At 40.9% G+C, this 19,544-nt stretch overlaps 1 protein-coding gene across 1 annotated transcript in view; it reads left to right on the top strand.

Moving 5' to 3' along the window:
* DOCK2 (dedicator of cytokinesis 2) overlaps positions 1-19,544 on the top strand; it is a 417,962-nt gene that overhangs the window by 159,000 nt on the left and 239,418 nt on the right.

Raw genomic sequence — 19,544 nt, 5'->3', positions numbered from 1 at the left:
ATTTGGAGGAAAAATAAAAAAGTCTCCCGGGGTAAATGTCTTGGATTTTTCTTCTGGTTGTTTGGTTCTTCTCTGCTGACAGTAGCATAGCCATCCCCTTTTACTGTTGCTTTGTTGGCCTGTCTCCCTTCCCAAGTATAGACTATATCTACCTGCGGGAACCATTGCTCAGGGGTAGAACCATGCGTGGAAATCTAGAAATTATAGTGCAGGATGCCAAGCTTCCTTTTGGGGGGCATTGTGTGTTTGGGGGATGGGAGAGGATGCTTGTCTTCAATTGATTGTCATCGTTTGGGTAATTACAGCCCAGCACAGCAGGCCTGGCATAAGGAAGCTCTGCTTTCCTGTTATTACCTTATTCAGTGTAACCCTGGGTGGCATATGACTCAGGGGATGATGTCTGCCTTAGCCTGGGTATGGATTTTTTTTTTTTTTTTTTTAATGATAGTGTTAAATTCCCTCCTCCAGCTTGCTTGAGTTGCACTTGGCATAGGAAAGGGACAGGCTCAGGTGAAGGATAAAGGCCTGACTTCTGCCTGTGTAGCTCCTCTTTCCCCCTTACTGAGCAAGGTTAGCCGTCAACTCCAGTTACTTTGAAAGGCTGTTTCACACTGGCTTTGCTCTGTGCCTTTCTGGCTGCTGAGTAACTCATAAGATTTAATTTTGCGCCAAACCCAGAGGGAGTGTTTTTCCCTCTCTTAAAACAGGCTTTTCGTTTTTATGTTTCACTCCTCTAACAGAAAGAAGAGTCATCATTTTGTACCCTGCTTAGCAATCATAAAGTATGTAAAGATGACTCTTAATTTTGAACAGGAGATGGTATTGGTTATACCTGCCTCGCCTCACGGAGGTAGAGAATGCGCAGAATCAGCTTTTTATTTATTTTTTAAAACTCTTTGAGCCCATTGACTAAATCTTGGTGGGGGGCGGGGGGTTAACCAAGGCACTCTATCAGTCATAGTCAGTGGGATTTCTGATATTTGTATTTATCAGCTTAGACACTGGTAGGGAGGGCTTTTGCTCGTTCATTTTCTCTTGCCTGGAATGTCCTCAATTCCCATTCTTTCTATGCAAGTAAAGTCCTAATTACCTTTTAGGTTCAGCTCAGATAATATTTCCTTTCTGAAGTCTTCTCAGTTCCATGTCTTCATCACCCCCCCTCCCCCTCCCCCTCCACAAACCCCTAAACAGAATTCGGGGCTTCCTTCTCTGTGTCTTCCTAACCGCATATTCAGACTGACATTATAGCACTAATTGCTTGGTGTTACACTTTCCTGTGTGTGTCCCCTGCCAGGCTTTGAGCTCAGAAGCTCAGGGAGCAAAGCTTCACACTTTCAGCCTCACCTCTTACCAATTCCACCTTTGTTCTCCATCCTCTTGTTCCGCTAAAACTCTTTCACTAACCTCTTCCCTGACCCCTCTCTTGTGGTCTAGGAGCAGCTTGTGCCCACTTTGTCATGGCTTCTGTGTTGTCATCCTCTGCAGACTTCTGTGTCTGTAGGATCAGGAATGTTGTGAGGACAGAGACAAATCTTATAGCAACCCTCCCCTCATAATGCCTGGCTCACGAAGCTATCTGCTGTAGGAATAGATACATGAATGAATATTATTTGCCCAAATCAGCGGTGGAATTTGATTCCCCCCCTCAGGTCTTCTGCTCTGAGAGCTAGAAAGGTATTATCTTTTTTCATTTTGCATTCCTTGGATGTCAGGTGCAGGGCTTGAATTACCTACCCTCAGTTTATAACATGTTACCATCATTGGTATGTGCAAGGTCCTCCCTTGTTTGTGTTTTTGTTTGTGTGTGTGTGTGGGAGGGGGGGTTTCTTACCTTTTATCTCCATCTTTTTTTCCCCATTCCCCTACTTCCCCCACCTGCTATGACTGCTTTGTCTAATATATTGAATATGCACATGTGATGTGGGGTACACGTATTTTTAAACACACGTATACACACACACATGAATACTCACACTCATGCCTCTCCTGTGAAGGGGATCACATATTGACACAAAAGGGAAATAGTATCAGCAGCTCTGTTAGGGTTCCGATGGGTGGAGAAGGGACTATGGTGGACGCAGGGAGCAGTCTAGGCTAGAGGGTGTTCTTGGTCCAGCCCTGCCTCTGACCTGACATGTGGGAAGGAAGCAGACTCTGCAAGTCTGTACTTGGGTGTCTTTTTCTGAAGTGCACCCCCCAGGGCCACCCTAGTTCTGGGCTCTCTGATAATCCCAGGCAGCCTGCTTGATGCAGGGTTGAAGGGAGGCCACTGCTGCCTCTTTGAATTACCATTTAATTCCTAGGAATCAATACTGCCATGCAGAAGCAGCAGGGTTTTCTTCTAACCTATATGCTCCCTCATATTTCAAACAAAAGGCAGGGAGACAAGGCTTGCAAAAATTCTCTTGTCTGTGGTGCATCCCAAACAGAGAGCAGCTAATTAAGCCTCCAAATTAAAGCTGAAATAGATGAGAATCCTCTACCTTCTGCTATGTCCAAGGCCATTTTCTTTTTACCCCTTGCTCTTCCTCTGCTTCCTTGGTGTTAAATCTGCCCTTTCTAGGCTAGTAGAATAACATTATGATGTCATGGATGGTGACATATTATACACTTTCTTTCCCAGCACACTTTAGCCTGCAAAGTGCTCTCTCATGTATTATAATTATTTGTTTCTGGCAACCACATGGGAAAGGTAGGTTTTATTATCCCCCTTTTACTGGTGGGGAAGCCAAGCCTCAGAGAGAGAGTAGGTAGCACTCCTAATGAGGTCAGAGAGTTAGCGCAAAAGGCAGAGCCTGGCAGGAATCCCTTCATCTCATTCTCAAGTCAACAAACCCTCACACATCACATTGCCTTTTGCCTTTTCACATGTACACTTTACTATTTAAGAACACTTTCTCCAGCTTCATTTCCCTGTGGAGGTAAGAGCATAGACTTTGGGGTCAGGCTACATTCATGTATCCATCCCACAAATACTTCTAGAGCTGTTATCCTGTGCAGTGTTCTATATGCTGAGGCTATAGTGATAAGCAGAGCTGGGGATACATTCTGATCTGCATCTTATTAGCTTGGGAATCTTGAGAAGTCATATACTCTCTCTGTAAAATATGGATGCTATTTCCCCATGTGCCAGGATTACAGTGAACAAGAACATCTGTGAAACCACCCCAGCACTGTACCTGGCATATAATCCATACTCAGTACATGTGACTTTTCTTCTTGCCTCTCTGTTCCCCTTCCCTCCTATGCTCCTCCCATTGTTCTAAGCCTATAATTCTTTTAAGAAGAGTAAAGGGCCAAGTGGCCTCCTGGGAGAATGGGAAATAGGTACTGAGCCTGGGAAGGACTCTGCACCCTATTAGCACCGAAAGTAGATCTTGATCCAGGCCTGGTGGCAGCCAGATGCTTTGAAGCCCTCACAGCCTCCACAGGAGGCTTGCCAAAAGGCCACAGATGCTGCTGCTGGAGCCAAGCCACTCCCTGCAGGGCATCTGGACTTCATATGGGTTCCTGGAGGGTTTGCAGAAAAGTGTCATCCTCCCTTTTCAGGGGCTTCTTTGGGGTGTTCCTGAATTTCGTTCATGATAACTACTGTATGAGGTGGTGTGCTGGAGCTGGCTCACACCACTCAAGGGAACCAAGTGTTAAATTTTTAGGAATTTTATGAGTTATTTGTTAAATAATTGCCATTATTAAAAATTTATATAGGTATCTATAATTAAATAAGCCATATTAAAATCAAATGTGATAGATATTCAAAACACATCCCTTCCTAATTATCTTACTACACTTTATTCTTATTTGTGTGCGTGAGGTTATTTGAATCTATTGTGTCTGCAATAGGAATGCTGTTTAACGCTCTTCTGCGGCTGCCCATCTCTTCTCTAACTCTGTTCAGTGATGTCATGTTGGTGGCTTGAAATCAATCATGAAAGGAGTCCTCATACCACAGAACTGGCAAACACCATATATCCAGGCCTCTGTTTTTGTCTTCCTGGAGAGCCAGTCGATAAACTTTTACCAGCACACCATTGCCGAGTCCCAATGGAATTGCCAAAAACAATAAAAACCCCAACTCACAGGGAAGCTGCTGCCATGCTTTTCTTCTCCCTAACAGACTTGGTTCTACTGTCTACAAGTTCTCACGGTCAAAGAGAGGATATGCCAGGGATGTAGCAATTTTAAGACAAACTAAACACTCAACCTAGAGCAGAGATATAGAAATATGTTCCATTTCCCATGGTGATTCTTATTTATTGGCAATGGTTTCTTCTCTAGTAGTATTGAGTGTTTACATAGGCCAGTGAGAAAGAGAGCACCAATTCCTGCACAGGTGAGGGGTGGGGATGATGAGTTGGGTGCCACAGTCTTGCTGTACCTAAACTGGGTGTCCAACCCCACAAAGCTGTGGGAAAGGTACATTTGACAGGAGAGTGCTGTCTTTTACCTCAGCAGGTTTTGGTCCTTGGACCTTAAATAGGGTTTATAGATAATTAAAATTCACTTTTGATTAGGCAAACACCACAATAATCTTGTTACAAGGAAGAACCACCAATGGGGACTAAAGGTGATGGGCAAAAGTGTGATGAGAAACAAGGTCGTTGCATAATCTCAAAGTATTTTCCCCAAAGAATCCACTTTTTAATGACACAAGGAAAGCTAGTACCTTTCCAGTGGAGAAACCTGGCAGCCACCACCTTAACCAGGTGATGAAAGGAGCATCACCAGGAAAGATACATATCAGCATCATTCGCCTTCTGATAAGATGCACTGAGAAGGACAACATCACTTTGGTGGGGAATCTTGCCAAAAATGCACAACCTCAATCTAATAATGAGAAAATGCTCAACAAGCCCCAACTGAGGGGTATTCTAAACAATGACAGACTAGTACCCTTCAGAAGTTAAGGTCATGAAAGATGAAACACTGTCACAGATTGGAGGGGACTTAACGAAACATGACAGCTGAATTCAATGTGGGATCCTGAAATGGATCATGAACCAAAAAATGGATGTTAGAAGGAATGCTGGAAAAATTAGAATAAAGTCTGTAGTTTAGTTAATGATGTTGTACCAATGTGAATTTTCTGGTTTGGTAATTGTGCTCTGGTTATGTTAACATTAAGATTTTAACATTGAGGGAAGCTGTATGAAGGATACATAGGAACTTCTGTACCATTTTTGCAACTTGTCCATGAAGCTAACAATATTTCAGAAAAATTTAAAAGCTTATCTTTGAAGTATTTGAGGAATGATTGCTCACTTGCAAAGAATGCATTTTGAGGATGAACAGTTCCCCAAAGCATGCCTAGTCCAATGTGAAGGGATTCTGTTAGATAAGGGTTTTTCTCTGCTTTATCAGAGACAATAGCAAAATCTGCCAACAGATGATTGGCCTTACTGGAGGATTCCACCCTGTGAAGTGCTCCAGCCTGTCTGGAGGCAAAATGTAACTTCCCACTGAATGAGCAATTGATTAAACCAATGTTAGCATGCACTAACCCAGGACTAGGCTCTGAGGACTGGGAATGTGGAAGAGCATAAAAGCCTGTACTGGGCTCAAGGACTTTTCAGGCTATAGCATTTCACTTGGGCTATTTGACAACACTGTCCATGCGATGTTTCCTCAGCCAACATGTGGGACTTGAATGTCACTTGATCTTTGCTTGGTAGGCTTGGAAAGTGAGTAGTTTCGCATAACTTACCAGATGGTCCTTGTGTCATTTATTCTCAGAGAATCCACCTGGAAAATTAGAAGACAGCTTTTGTTGATGGTTGACTAAAATTCTCTCCAATAAAATTAATAATCCAACACATTTTGTTCCATCAATACCAACTAGAAATACTTCTTGAGATGTTCTTCAATATTCCTTTATCTGCCATGACCAAAGTTTAAAGGAGTTTGCCTACAGCCAAATCCACAATGGCCTCTCCGTATTTGCTCTCTCTGTTCTGTCCCTCACCCACCTGGACTACCCCTCAGGGACAGAAAAGGGTAAGGCAAATGAAGTACTTGCCTGGGATGATGGCAAAGTGTAAGAGGGCACCAAAATTCAGTAATCAAGAAAAAATAATATATCAATGCAATATTTAAAAAAATACATTTTGATATTTTGTTCATTATGGATTTTTCAAAAATTTTTAATGTTTATTTATTTTTGAGAGAGAGAGAGAGAGAGAGAGAGAGAGAAAGTGCAAGTGGGGGAGGGGCAGAGAGAGTGACCCACACAGAATCTGAAGCAGCCTCCAGACCAGCAGGCTCCAGATCCCGAGCTGTCAGCACAGAGCCCTACGCAGGGCTTGAACTCATGAACCATGAGATCATGACCTGAGCCAAAGTCAGACATTTAACCAACTGAGCCACCCAGGCGCTCCTGTTCATTATGGATTTTTTGCACTAATTCTTATTTCTAAAAATATGACATTAAACTTGATTTGTATCTGTTACTGAGTTTTTTGATGCCCCTTAAATTTTGCCTCCTGGGCAAGTGCCCTAGTTGCCTTACTCTGTCATCCAGTCTTGGCTCCATGTAGTGCCTTTCATTGACACTGAGTGCCTTCAATATAACAAAGCTGGGCTCTGACCCATGAATGATCAAGTGTGACAGCTTGCAGGAGTGGAGAAGGTACCTCTCTGTTCACCATGAAAGACTGTGGAGGGGCTCTGGAAGATTTCTGTCTGCAGGGAACCTTTGCATAAAAGCACATGTTGCAAGGAACAGCCATTTACATGAAACCTTCGCTGGGCCAGCCACTTGCTTTCCAAAAAGCATTTCTTGCATAATGTCTGAATTAAATCTCCCCTTCACAGTTGGGAGGCATGAGTTAAAAGCCTGCTTGGCAGCAGAAAAATATAGCAATGTTTGGTCCAGGTTACAGTTACTGAGGGAACCATAACTTTGATTTGTTCAACTGGTGTAAATGTAAATCCTTAAGTGAAATGTGTTAAGCAAGGAAGGAATTGCTCTGTGTTTGAAGATGCTTTTGATCCACAGTGCTCTCTATAGCGCCCCAACTGTCATATACAATCTGGGGGCAGCAGCTGGCAATAGAACAGGAAAAGTTTTCAGAAAACAATCGAAGAGTTCTAGAATGGACATATTCTCAGGAAGTTTCAGGCAACATTGGTCTTAGAGATAAAGGTCATTGATTTAGCAGCTCAGATTAGAAAATAAAATGTTTAATTTCAGCACAGTTTCTCCAAGCAACACAGCATACTGAAGCTATCTTTGACTCTCCATCTATTACCTTTTCTTCTACCTGGAATCCAAACTCAGCTTAGCTTTTCTCTCCTGCAACTCCATTTCCTACTGTCTTCAGCCAACATTCTGCATTGTAGTGAGACCAGTCTCTGGGGCTCCCCCCAGGCCTTCATGCTCTGTCTTCTTTGTCCTTTACCCCTTTCCTCCGTCTGGAATGTACTCTTTCTCTTCTTTTCGCCGTCCAGTTGTCCACTTGGTGATTCACAGCCTGAATCTAGTCCACACATATATTTTGTCTGGCTCACCAACTTCTTTAGTAAAAGCCACAGTGCCATCACTTCCTGTCGTGCTTCTAGATGATAGGTTTCTCGTGTCTGTGTTATCTGCCTCACCCTGTGAGCATCTGAATTGTGATTTCTGAGAGCCAAACCTTACCCTTCCTAATAAACCTGACGAAATTGCCTCTTCCATTAAGAAATCATCACAGGTGAGGGGCATCTGGATGGCTCAGTTGGTTAAGTGACCGACTCTTGATTTTGGCTCAGGTCATCATCTCACAGTTCATGGGATCAAGACCTATGTCATGTTCTGTGCTGAAAGTGTGGAGCCTGCTTGAGATATTCTCTCTCTCTCTCTCTCTCTCTCTCTCTCTCTCTCTCCTCCCCTTCCCTCCCTCCCTCTCTCTCTCTCAAAATAAATAAATAATCTAAAAAAATAAAAGAAAAAAATCATCACAGATTCTTTTGCCCTGTCTTACTTTCCCTGCTGCATTCTGACAGCTTTTGGCTTTACTATCACATTTAGCCCTTAATTATGTGCAGTTTTACATTTGTTCTTATCATGTTATGCTTGTCTGGTTTATGTTGAAAGAGGACTAGCACTTTTTAAAAATTATTTTCTCTTTTCAACTAATGCATTGTCTTTCTATTTCACAGCTCACTAAATATTAACTGAGGACCCATTATTTGCCAGGTACCATTCTAGGCATTGGGAACACAAAAGTGATTAAGACAAAATGCTCTTTCATTCAGAACTACCTGTAAGACCTAATTCCCCAATACTCCCAACATTGGTCTCAATGGTCTATTAATTATTTCAGAACCCATCTTATCTTATGCCTTTCTCCACGATGAACCTCCTCCCACTGCCATGATGAATTCTCCCCAAATATCCAAATTGTAGCTGTCTTTTGAAGCCGGGCTTAACTTCCCTGATCTCTGATTCACCTAACCATTCCACAGTCATATGTCCACCCCAGTCTCTCGAAATTTTGACACAACCTATTACTTCCTGGAATTACTCCTATGTAGATATAGGATATCCTATATCTGGTTCACAGGCTCTCTAAGGATAGGGCTGACCCAGTCTTATATTTCTTCTATATTTCTGCACTTTCTGGGCACAGTGCCGAATTCCAAGCAGATACTCAATAATTAATCTTTGTGGTTTGATTGATCCTCCCATCCCAGTTGCTCTACTTTCTAGAAATACATGCTGATGCTAATTTTATGTTTGATAGTCAGCAGAAGCTAATGAGAAAGGTAAATCTGCTGCTGATGCATTAAAACATCATATAAAAAGCAGGTACCAAGTTTGACTATGGTTGTGCTCCCAGCTTTGAGCATTGTTGTGCTCCTGAATCAGTTTAGAATTCAGCACACATTTTCCCACAGAAATGATGCAGAAGAGTAATGGTGGTCAAATTCCCAGGCCAGCCTGTGTAAGCATGTTTAACCTATAGTGTAATTGAATTTGGGGACAAAGAGTAGAGGCTCACATTTACATGTCCTCATTGCCTGAATATTTTACAAACATTGTAAGTGCTTTCCCTTACCTGACACTCACCACACTTTGCTCACCTTTAAGTGGTCTGTTTTCTCATCTAGACAACAAGCCCCTTGGATGCCAGGATTGTATCTATCTTGTTCACTGCCATATCCTACACAGCACCTGGCACAGATTGGGCAGTCAGAACATATCTGATGATTTTCATTGAGTTAAATTCTAGTTGAAAGATTATGGGGACATGCAGATGTGGATTCAGCCTCCCAAGTTCACTGCTAGCTAAGTGTGTGCTCTTGGAGAAGTTCCATGGCCTCTCTGAGCATTAGTTTACTGCTTCCTAATATTTTGTTAGTCGTGACTACCATGTTGATACCTAGTCTATGTTTCTTCTTTCATTTTGCCACAGTGTAATCCCTCAAAAAAAGTTTTGATTAATTGATTAATCATGTCTCCTTTTTGTGCTGTATTGGTTGAGGTGGTGGTAACAGGAAAGGTGATATTTGGTATTAAAGCCTTTCAGCAGCTTTTGAGAACACGTGAGCTCTATTTCCAGTTCTAGTCCTGACAGTCTGTGATCTGAGGCAGATCGCTCAAATATATCTATGAAAGAGTGCTGATAGATTTCAGTTATTTTCAAGCTTTTCTACCTAAGTATTTCTAACTTCAGGTGAGTGAATATAAACTCTCAGTGTTCTGGGGGTGCAACCCAAAGGTGGAATTTAATTTAATTCAACCTTGTGTTTTATCTTAATTATTTGTGTGTACTTTGTATTCTAATTCATGATAGATCCATGTTTTAAAAATATTACTGTTACGCCTGAGTCACACATCCATGAATGCCTGTTTTAAGCCAAACACTGTCAAGCAACGTATATACAGATGTCAATTTTTACCACAATTCTGTGAGTTAGCTGTTATCGTGCCCATGTTACTGATGAACAAACTGAGGCTTACAGGAGTTTAAGTAAATAGACTTAGGCTACCTAGCAAGTTATTGGCAGAACCAGAATTCAATCTGTCTATATCTAAATCTTCCCCCTATACCACCTCAGAGGGTAAGTACAAACAGAGCCTTCCCTTTGGCCAAAAAGTATGATAATAAAAATGTTTATGCCATGTTAAGTGGAAAAAGCAGGAAACAAATTGTCTACATGCTGCATAGAGTTTCATGAAAAAGACTTGAAGGCATTATAGAACAATAAGTTAGATATGTTTCAGGGCTGGGCTTATGGGTATATGATGTCATTTTTGTTTTTGATAATGTTTGTGCAGTAAATAGTGAATTTTTTAAAACTCCACATAATTTAGAGGTGTAATCTTAGGAGATAAAAGAGTTAGTTGATTTTGTTAGACATTATAATTTGTCATACACATTTTTGTGAGGTATCAGAAATGTATAAATGGAGACAAGACTGCTATTGTTTATGTCTTCCTCTGGCTTGACTGTCACTGTGGCTGTGGGTAGGTAATAAAGGGCAGATATGCTTCAAAGAAACTCATGGAGAGGTGCTAGAAATATGATAAGTAGAGTCTGAAAGCAACCTCTGTGAAAAGTGGAATATTTTTTCTTCTGTGAATAGAACCAGTCTTTAGGGAGCAGAGGGAATGCTTTCATATCTAGGGGCAAGGAATGACACAATTCAGGGAAGGTTGGAAAGGAATAGTTATAATCTTCCAAAATACCCTCAGAAGACTAATTATTTATCTACTTGAAACTTACTCTGAAAGACAAGTTATAACACCACATCTTGGTTATAGGGTAAACAGTGAAAGAAGAAAAGAAAGAGTGCATGTAAGAAAAAGAAAGCATCTTTGCTTTGAGAAGAGATAACTTAGCACATCTATTGTTTTGCACTAAACTCTGAATTGATAAGATACAAAATAAATTTAGGAGTATCATTTTCCCATATATTTATCCTTCCTTCCATCTGTCCAATCATCCATCCATCCATTGACACATTCACTTCACATATTTATACATGTACTTGGTGCTATGTCAAGTGGATGCTACACTAGGACAGTCAAAATTGATAGATGTGGTACCTTAGTTCAAAGAAATATTGAGTAAGGTTTTGTGAGAACTCAAAAAAAACAACAACCAACCCTACCTAGGGTGAGGTAGGGGTTGAGAGAGGTCGAGTGGGAAAAGGCTTCCTGAAGATGATTATTGAACTGTTTTTTTTTTTTTTATTTGAGTAGGAGATTGGCAGGTGACCAGGGGGAGAAGGGGATCTCAAACACAGGTAAAAACCCATCTGATTGCTCTCTGTGGGAAGGATGAGTTGGCTGCAGATGATTAGGATAGCTGGGTTAGTGTCTGAAAGAAATAAAACCTCACCAGACTCAAAGGGCTGAACTTCCTCAAGGAGTGGCCTGCAGTCCAAGGCTAAGATGTGGTAAACTCTGTTTTATGAAGACATTGTGATTATGGGAAGATCATAATCAGAATTCCAGGGAGCAGGTAAGAATGTATGTGAGCAGGGTGAGACTTGACACAGGCTGAGGGAAAGGGGTTGGAAGAATATATAAGGGTTAGTAATGTGTTGGTAGATTATACTCTTATTAGAGAAAAGCACTCTTATTATAAAGCCCTACTTATTATAGCAAAGAGCATATCAAGTGCAGATTTTACCTGGCTGGTTGTAATAGCACCTCCCTCAGGACGTCATCCCAGATTCCCCTAGATTAGGTTTTTTATGTCTTTTCTGAGTTTACTCAGCACTTTGTGATAACACTGTTATGGCCTTTCCTCACTGTATGGCTCTTCCCTAGTAATACCCTGACAATGGACTTATTTCTTAAAAGCAGGTACTAGGCTTTCTCTGTCCCCAAATCCCCAGAACTCAGGACAGAGCACGGCACCTAGTAAGTCAGTGGTATTCAGTTCCACTTCATATCAGAATTATATGAAGAGCTTTCAAAAAAAATAGCAATGCCTGGAGATTTAGAGTTAGTCTGGGGTAGAACCTGGGCATGAAAATATTTATATATTTAGAAAGTCCCTAGGTTATTCTAGAAATGCAGCCATAGTATCAACTACTAAAATAGATACTCAAAGTATGTTTCTGGAGATACTGAGTGATAATGAGTGCTACCCTGGCTATTTCATTTTTGTAGGATAGGAGTTTGGGGTGGGGCAGCAACTCAATGTTTAGGCACTGCCCCAAAGTTCTAAATTCATCTCTAGACCTACGAACACTGAAAGCAGAATACTGCTTCTAGATGCCACACGCTCATTGGAAAGAAACTCTTAATGTACTTCTAGGAATAAACACATAGATCTGTTTCAAGCTGAGTTGGTTATACAACCACTTAGGCTGCGCTGTCACTGGCTGAGCATATAAAGGAGCTGAACATTCAGAAGAAAGGCTTTCCTGTTTGCAGCTGATCAGGGAAGGATCAGAGATATGGGTTATAAGTGGTGGTGCTGAGTATATTATGGAGACTGGGAAGTAAGGTGGGCATCTTCTTTTCATCTAGAAAAACCACCAGAAACCATAGATCAAATTGGAAAATTTATAATAAATCAGAAAATAAACTAGTTCTCCCCCTTCCAAATTTGTTGTGGGAAATAGGTTGGCCACAGAGAGATAGTGGTAGAAGAGGGAACATACAACCTAAACTTTCCAAAAAGAGTTGGGTGGGGATGATAGTAAATATCAGACACATGATAGGAGTGTAAAAATATATTGAAATCATCATTACAATTATGGAACAATAAAATAAATTGCAAAGGATTTATCAAAACTAAAGCAAAGACACACACTGTGGTGGTCAAGGGAGACGGAGATATAGAGACAGAGAGAAGGATATAGAGAGAGCATGAGAGAGAGAGAGAGAGATTGAGACTTCATACTTCTCAAGAGGAGAAATGCCCTAGTTCTGGAAGGCAGTGTTTTATCAGCACCATGGAGAGATGCACAGCCTCTATTGCTTGTTCTGAGATGAGATTCTGGAGAGGGTTTTAATTATATCCAGTCTGAGCTAAAAAAACAGCACTGATGTCTGTGTAACTGCACACGTAGATCAGAGGATTCACATTTATTCCTCAGATTTATTGCTTTTTGCTGGTCAATTCTCTTACATTTTAAATTGGCCTACTTTCTCCATAATTTCCCGGCAAAGGAAAAGAGGTTAGACAGGAAGATTTTAAAGCCTCACATTGATGGTAATTTTTCTAAAGTTTCTGGTGTTATCAATTCCTGAGCAGTCAGTGAGAGTGGGCTCTGAGTTTTGGCTGAGGCATAGGATACTGGGGTGTTTCATGAGATCTGTCTCTGAACTTAGTTTTGTGCCTACCTGAATTGGGAGGGATTTGTGGGGAGAGCTTCCATTTTACAAAAAAAAAGAGGACAATAGGATTTTGATTTGGGGAGGTCCTGGTGAGGAAACCAGATCACTCATCACAAAGTGAGCTGTCTGATGTCTATGTTCTTTCTCTAGAGGATGGCTGGGTGATTATGGGTATTTTCACTGTAGGAAGGAGGGTGGAAGATTGTGTATATATTTTTTTTATTCCTCTTTTCTCCTGTCCAAGAACCCTTTAGTCATTGTGTGAGGTCAAGCTGTGTTATCAGTACAATTGAGGAAGTCCATGCTCGGAAGCTTCCAGAATCTCCATTCTGATTCCATCCCCTCATCTAAGAACCTCTCCTTGCGTCTTGACAAATTACCTGACACTTCATGTGAGCTTTTCTAATTAATTAATTAAATTAAATTGATGTGGTGATTCCTTATTGTATGCCAGGTATTTGTGCTAGGTGTTGAACCTAAAACAATAACCAGATTTAATCCCTATCTTCAAGGAATTCAGGGATGATGCACAACCTATAGTAGTGGATGCGTTATGGCTCTTAACTCACAGGGGTTTGTATTCTAATGGTTTAAAGTTTTCAATCAGGGCTGCATTTTAACAGGAGAGAATTAGCCTTAAGTCAAAGAATGACATTCTCTCCATGGAATTTCAAGTATCAATAAACAGTTGGAGATATATTTGGGAATTCATTTGGGGTGGGGAAGAATCATGTTGATCTCAACAGGCAACTTCTCTGCCTGTGGCTGAAGCCATCCTGGCATCAGGGATGAAGTATGGTGATAAAGCAAAGGCATAAAGCAAAAGTAAACAAAGGAAAGAGAATAGAAACACTAGGCTGCCAATGGAGGGGATGGAGAGGAGGTCAGTATTGGAGGGAGGGAGAAAGCTCATCAGGCAGCCCTGGCATGGAGACACAGAAGCCACATTTTGAATGACTTTCTGGATAAATAATAGAAAATGTTGTCACCACAAAGCAGTTTTCACCCACCGTTTTTCATTGGATGCACATTTTAAAATACATTGTCCCCCAAACAAGAAACATGTGTTAAACGTTAAGTGATGTGTTGACTCATTATTTTTTAAAAAAAGAATAATATATAAGCACCATTCTGAATTTTCTGACCAGCAGAGTTAAACAGAGTATTGACCTGTAGTTCTCATGCAAACAAGAAATCTTGACATTGTAATTAATAAGCCCATGTGGTGATACTGAAGATGAATGAGTGTACAATTTCTGTTAAATTTTTTTTGAAATATTACAAAAACTTTACAAACTTCCATTTCTACAATGGAAATCTTAAAGGAGCCCATTGCTGTAGGGCCATTTGCACATGTATCTTGCTTGTTACATTTAGATGTTGTAAATAATACAAAATTTCTATAAATACCTGTGTACACAACACATAAGCCTAGCAACCAAGAAGACATGTATTCAAATCCACCTCCATCACTTGTAATTCTGTGACTTAGGACAAGTTACATTAACCTCTGAATTTCCTCATTTGTAATATAGGAAGAATTAGAATAGCAGTTTTCTAAGATTATTCAGTGAATTAAATGAGATGGTTCATGTAAAACAGTATTATTATGGTAAATGACATACATTAAGTGTTCAATAAATACTGAATGGTATTAACAATCAGAATGAATCTTATTTTATATCTTAAATTGGGGTAATACTTGCCCCAGGGTTTTCCCAAGACACACTGAAATTATAAATACAAAGCACACAGTCCATAGTCTGGCACACAGTAAGAATTCAACAATTGTTACTTGTGTTCTTTATCCACTTCTCCTTATACAATCTCATAGACTCCTCCCGTTTTGAAGAACTGAACACAAAAGTAGAGCATCTCCATGGTACATCTTCATAAGTCGGTCCAACCAGTCTCCATTCATCAGCGCTGAGATGTTAGACTTACAGACCTAAGAAGGCTTAATTTTTTTTTGCTCTAGGCTGCAGGTTGGAGGGTCCAGTGTATTTTAATAAAAGTTCCCAACAGCAACGTTTCTCTCTAAGCACAATGGGATTTTTTTGTTGTTGGACGTGATGGTTTTGTGCTTTTTCCTGGTTGCTTTAAGTAGATTTTTCCCCCTACCTTCTAGAAAATGGAAGTTAAAAGCATTTGATAAATGGATAAAACATTTCATACTTGTGCCTTTTTAAAAGGGTTAATCCGTGTTACTTTGTAGCGCTCTTTTGTCAGCTCAGTAACACTGACAACTTCACTCCAACTTGTGAGCACCAGGATTCTATGGCAGCTTTGGCATGGGGTGGGAGGTCTAGGGGATGGGGAGTGCCCTCGCGCCTCACCACAGGCCTGCCTGCAGCACACTGTGGCCCCTGCTGTGTATCCACTCCATCCCTGTGAATACGATTTCTTGGGTGTGTAGACTGACATTCATTCTTTTCCGGTTGGGAAAAATTTCTATATTCTTTATTATCATATATGATTATTGTGAAAAATTCTAACAAACCACAGGAAGTAAAATTATCCCTCTAACCTCACATCTCTCGTTCTTACCTCTGCTCTGGGGTACCATTATTTTTACAGACTTTTTGGACATAGAAAAATATTTTTTCACAAACATAAATGGGCTTATGAATGGTGCTCTGTAGTCTCTTTTTACTGAGTGTGTTAAAGATATCTGTCCAGGTCAAGGCATATCTACCTTCTCCTACTCTATTGCATGGATAAGCTGTCGTTTATATAATAGGATCCCAGACTTGGGGATATTTATCTTGCTTGGTGCATTTGGATATTAAGAGCAATACAATATGCTATAAACAGCTGTGCACACAAATGTTTGTCTTATTGTTAACTTTGGACAAATTTGCAGAATGATTTATCATCTACAAAGTGCTGCTGCATCTATTCATTTCTGTGATCCTAAAAGATGGAGGCGGTGGTAGTTATAAGCCTGGAATCCAAAGCACTCTCACCTCCCAGCACCACCACCATGCTTTGGAAAGAGCCCAGAATTAGACAGAACTGAGCTTGCATTCAGGCGTGTCCACTTAGGAGTGGATAATGTCTGGGCAAGTTTATAAACCTCTTGATCCTCATATTTCATCTTGGACTTCAATGGGCCTTAAAAAAAAGTAAGATTATAGGTTTCAAATCTACATGCACAGTTCCTGGCATATGGTATGACCTCAAGACTGTTGGGTAATAGCAGTGTCAGGATGAGGACCCATGTCTTCTTTTCTTCTTTATTATATCTTTCTGCCACCAACTCAAACTCCCCCCTTCTCAAGAAGGCTAACTTATGGTTCAGAGACACCTATGACCACATGAAGGTATTGCTTAAGTCCTACCTGGGAAATGGAAGTCACCCAGTGGGTAGGAGAGGCAGAGATGATGGGGAGTGACAAAGCCCCCTGCTAGACTTTGCTGACCCCCAGTTCCCCCTCCTCTGAATCCCTGGCAGCCTCTGTCACTTGCTCCCCACAATGTAGTGTTATACAGTTAAAGTCAAATCTTTCCGGACGGAAACTACTTCAAACAAGAAGAAAGAAGGCAGATAGCACTAAGCCTAGAACTCATGAGAAAATCACATTGTCTCCAGGGTGCCTGGGTGGCTCCGTTGGTTAAGCATCGGACTCTTGATTTCGGCCCAGGTCATGATCTCACAGTCATGGCATCAAGCCCTGCGTCAGGCTCTGTGCTATGTGTGGAACCTGGTTGGGATTCTTTCTCTCCCTCTGTCTCTCTCTCCTCTCTCTCTCTCTCTCTCTCTCCCTCTCAAAAGAAAAGAAAAAAAAAGAAAAGAAAGAAGCAATTTCCAGGTTTAAGAAAAAAAGGAAAATCACATTGCCTTAAGGGGTCATAGAAAGAGGTGACTCTACTTTAGATGATACTGTTACTATCTTTTGAAAGTTAGGATATTTTCTTTCTAGCTAAGTGTTTGTGGTTCCTTTGAGATAAGAAAGAAGTTTAAAAGCCTCTTACATAGAAAAGCAGAGCAGGGAAAAATAGTAGCAGCCATAGATTGTAGCTGTTTCTGTGGTCAGAAAATGCATTATTTTTTGGCTTAAAAAAAAAAGGTCTTTGGATTTAACTCTGTAGTTGTGACCTTGAGATCTTTATCTTCCTACTAAAGAGATCTAAAGACAAAGCAGGTGGAGAAGCTGGGATTGTTCTTGGCATGAACGCAAGGACCAAGGCTGCTTGTGTGCCTGCTGGAGTGGAGGAAGCTGTTGGCCCGGACTTGCTCAGCAGAACTGGTTTTTCATTTTTGCTCTGATGACTTTACCTGCCACTGGTCACATGACCTCCCCCACCCCCCACCCCCACCCCCTTTTCTCAGTGCTGAAGTTTTTCTTTCTGTAAACTTAGGGGTTGCACTGGAACTCTTTTCAAAACCTCAGCCATTTGCATTACACAATCACATTTTTTGTTATTTAATGTTATCACATGAACTTGTAATATTTTGAATGATATCGGCTCACTTTTATAAACATTTAAACTCAAAAATTTGGCGTAGAAACCCCTTGTAAAGATGATACATAAACTGTAGTCCCATGTTTTGCTCCCTCATGAAAACCTGATATGGAAGATAAGGGAGGATTCTAAAAGAAGGTGGATATCTTATGGAAAGTGAATAAGTGACTTAGCAGGCCCAGGAAAGGTAATTCATAGGCTGGCATTGGGGAAAGCTGAGAACTCATCCATCCAATCTAAAGCAAAGATTCCCCCAACGTTTCAGAAAGTGGTAGTACCAGGTCCCCCTGAGGTGGGATGACGGAGAGGAACTGTAACAAGGAAGATGGGTGCAAGTCTGTTGAAGAAGCAGCCTGACTCGGTGCAGCTGGGTCACTGGAGGTTTAATCATACTATAAAGACAAAACAGCTTTGTAGTAGAGGCTGAAGTCTGAGAACAAACTGAGGGTTGATGGGGGGTCGGGAGAGGGGAAAGTGGGTGAGGAGCATTGAGGAGGGCACCTGCTGGGATGAGCACTGGGTGTTGTATGGAAACCAATTTGACAGTAAATTAAATTTAATATAAAACAAAACAAAACAAAAAACAGGGCTGGACTAGGAGACACTCATCAAAACGGAAGTCAATGATGCCATACTAGAAACAAAGTATCAATCAAAGTATGCATCCTAGAAGCAGAAGCTTCAGACACTTTTGTCCCACTTGGCTTCTGGAAGGCTACAGCTGGCGCTTAATCCTTCAGGCAAGAGGTGAGAGAATGCCTGTGTGTGGAATCTGAGCAGCACAAGAAGAAAGAATTGTATAGGGGTAACCGGGTGGCTCAGTTGGTTAAGGGTTTGACCTTGGCTCAGGTCATGATCTCACAGTTCATGAGTTCGAGTCCTGTGTTAGGCTGTGTGCTGACAGCTTAAAGCTTGGAGCCTGCTTTGGATTTTGTATCCCCCTCTGTCTCTGCACCTTCCCTGCTTGTGCTCACTCTTTCTTTCAAAAAATTAAAACAAAAAGAATTTAAAAATGTTAAAATTAAAAAAAATAAAAGACTTGTATATTTGAGTATTTGAGACTCTCTGGCTAACTGTCCCAACTGGTTCACCCTGCAGAGAAGCTCACAGACCACAAGCTCTACTCAGATGCTCAGAGTTGGCAACCAGCCTTTCAGTTACCCACACCAAAATATGAACATACCATCACCCATTCCAGAGAACAGAGAACAATTTGAATGTAAAAAAAGAGTGCAAAACAAGCAAACAGAAGAGAAGCAACTTGGAGGAAAGGGACTCTGCGAGGCAAAGCAAACTTTTAAAAATAGAATTTTGAAAAATAAGAGACAATCATGAATCAGAGGAAATATAGTATAAAATTTTTTAAAAAACTGAGCACCTGGGTGGCTCAGAGTTGAGCATCCAACTCTTGGTTTCAGCTCAGGTCACAATCTCATGGTTTGTGGGTTCAAGCCTGGCATCGGGCTCCTCACTGATGGTGCAGAGCCTGCTTGGGATTCTCCGTCTCCCTCTCTTTCTGCCCCTCCCCCACTTGCACTTTTTCTGTCTCTCTCAAAATAAATAAGAAAATAAACTTAAGGGGGAAAAAAAGACATATTCACATCAAAGGGAGATTTTTCTGCTTGAGATCAAAACAAGGGTCGAACCTTGTTTGAAACCTTGAATGAAAGGAATGAACCTTGAATGAAAAAAGAGGATACCTTCAGCATAATTTGATTCAGTGTTTGAAAATGCTGTGTCTATATATTATTACTGAAAATCATCTCATGTATGGTATGTTCTATTATTATTCTGGAAA

The sequence above is a fragment of the Lynx canadensis genome, chromosome A1, assembly GCF_007474595.2.
Source record: "Lynx canadensis isolate LIC74 chromosome A1, mLynCan4.pri.v2, whole genome shotgun sequence".
NCBI classification, from domain to species: Eukaryota; Metazoa; Chordata; class Mammalia; order Carnivora; family Felidae; genus Lynx; species Lynx canadensis.
Note: the sequence above shows the minus strand (reverse complement) of the source record. Positions and strands in the feature narration are given on the sequence as shown.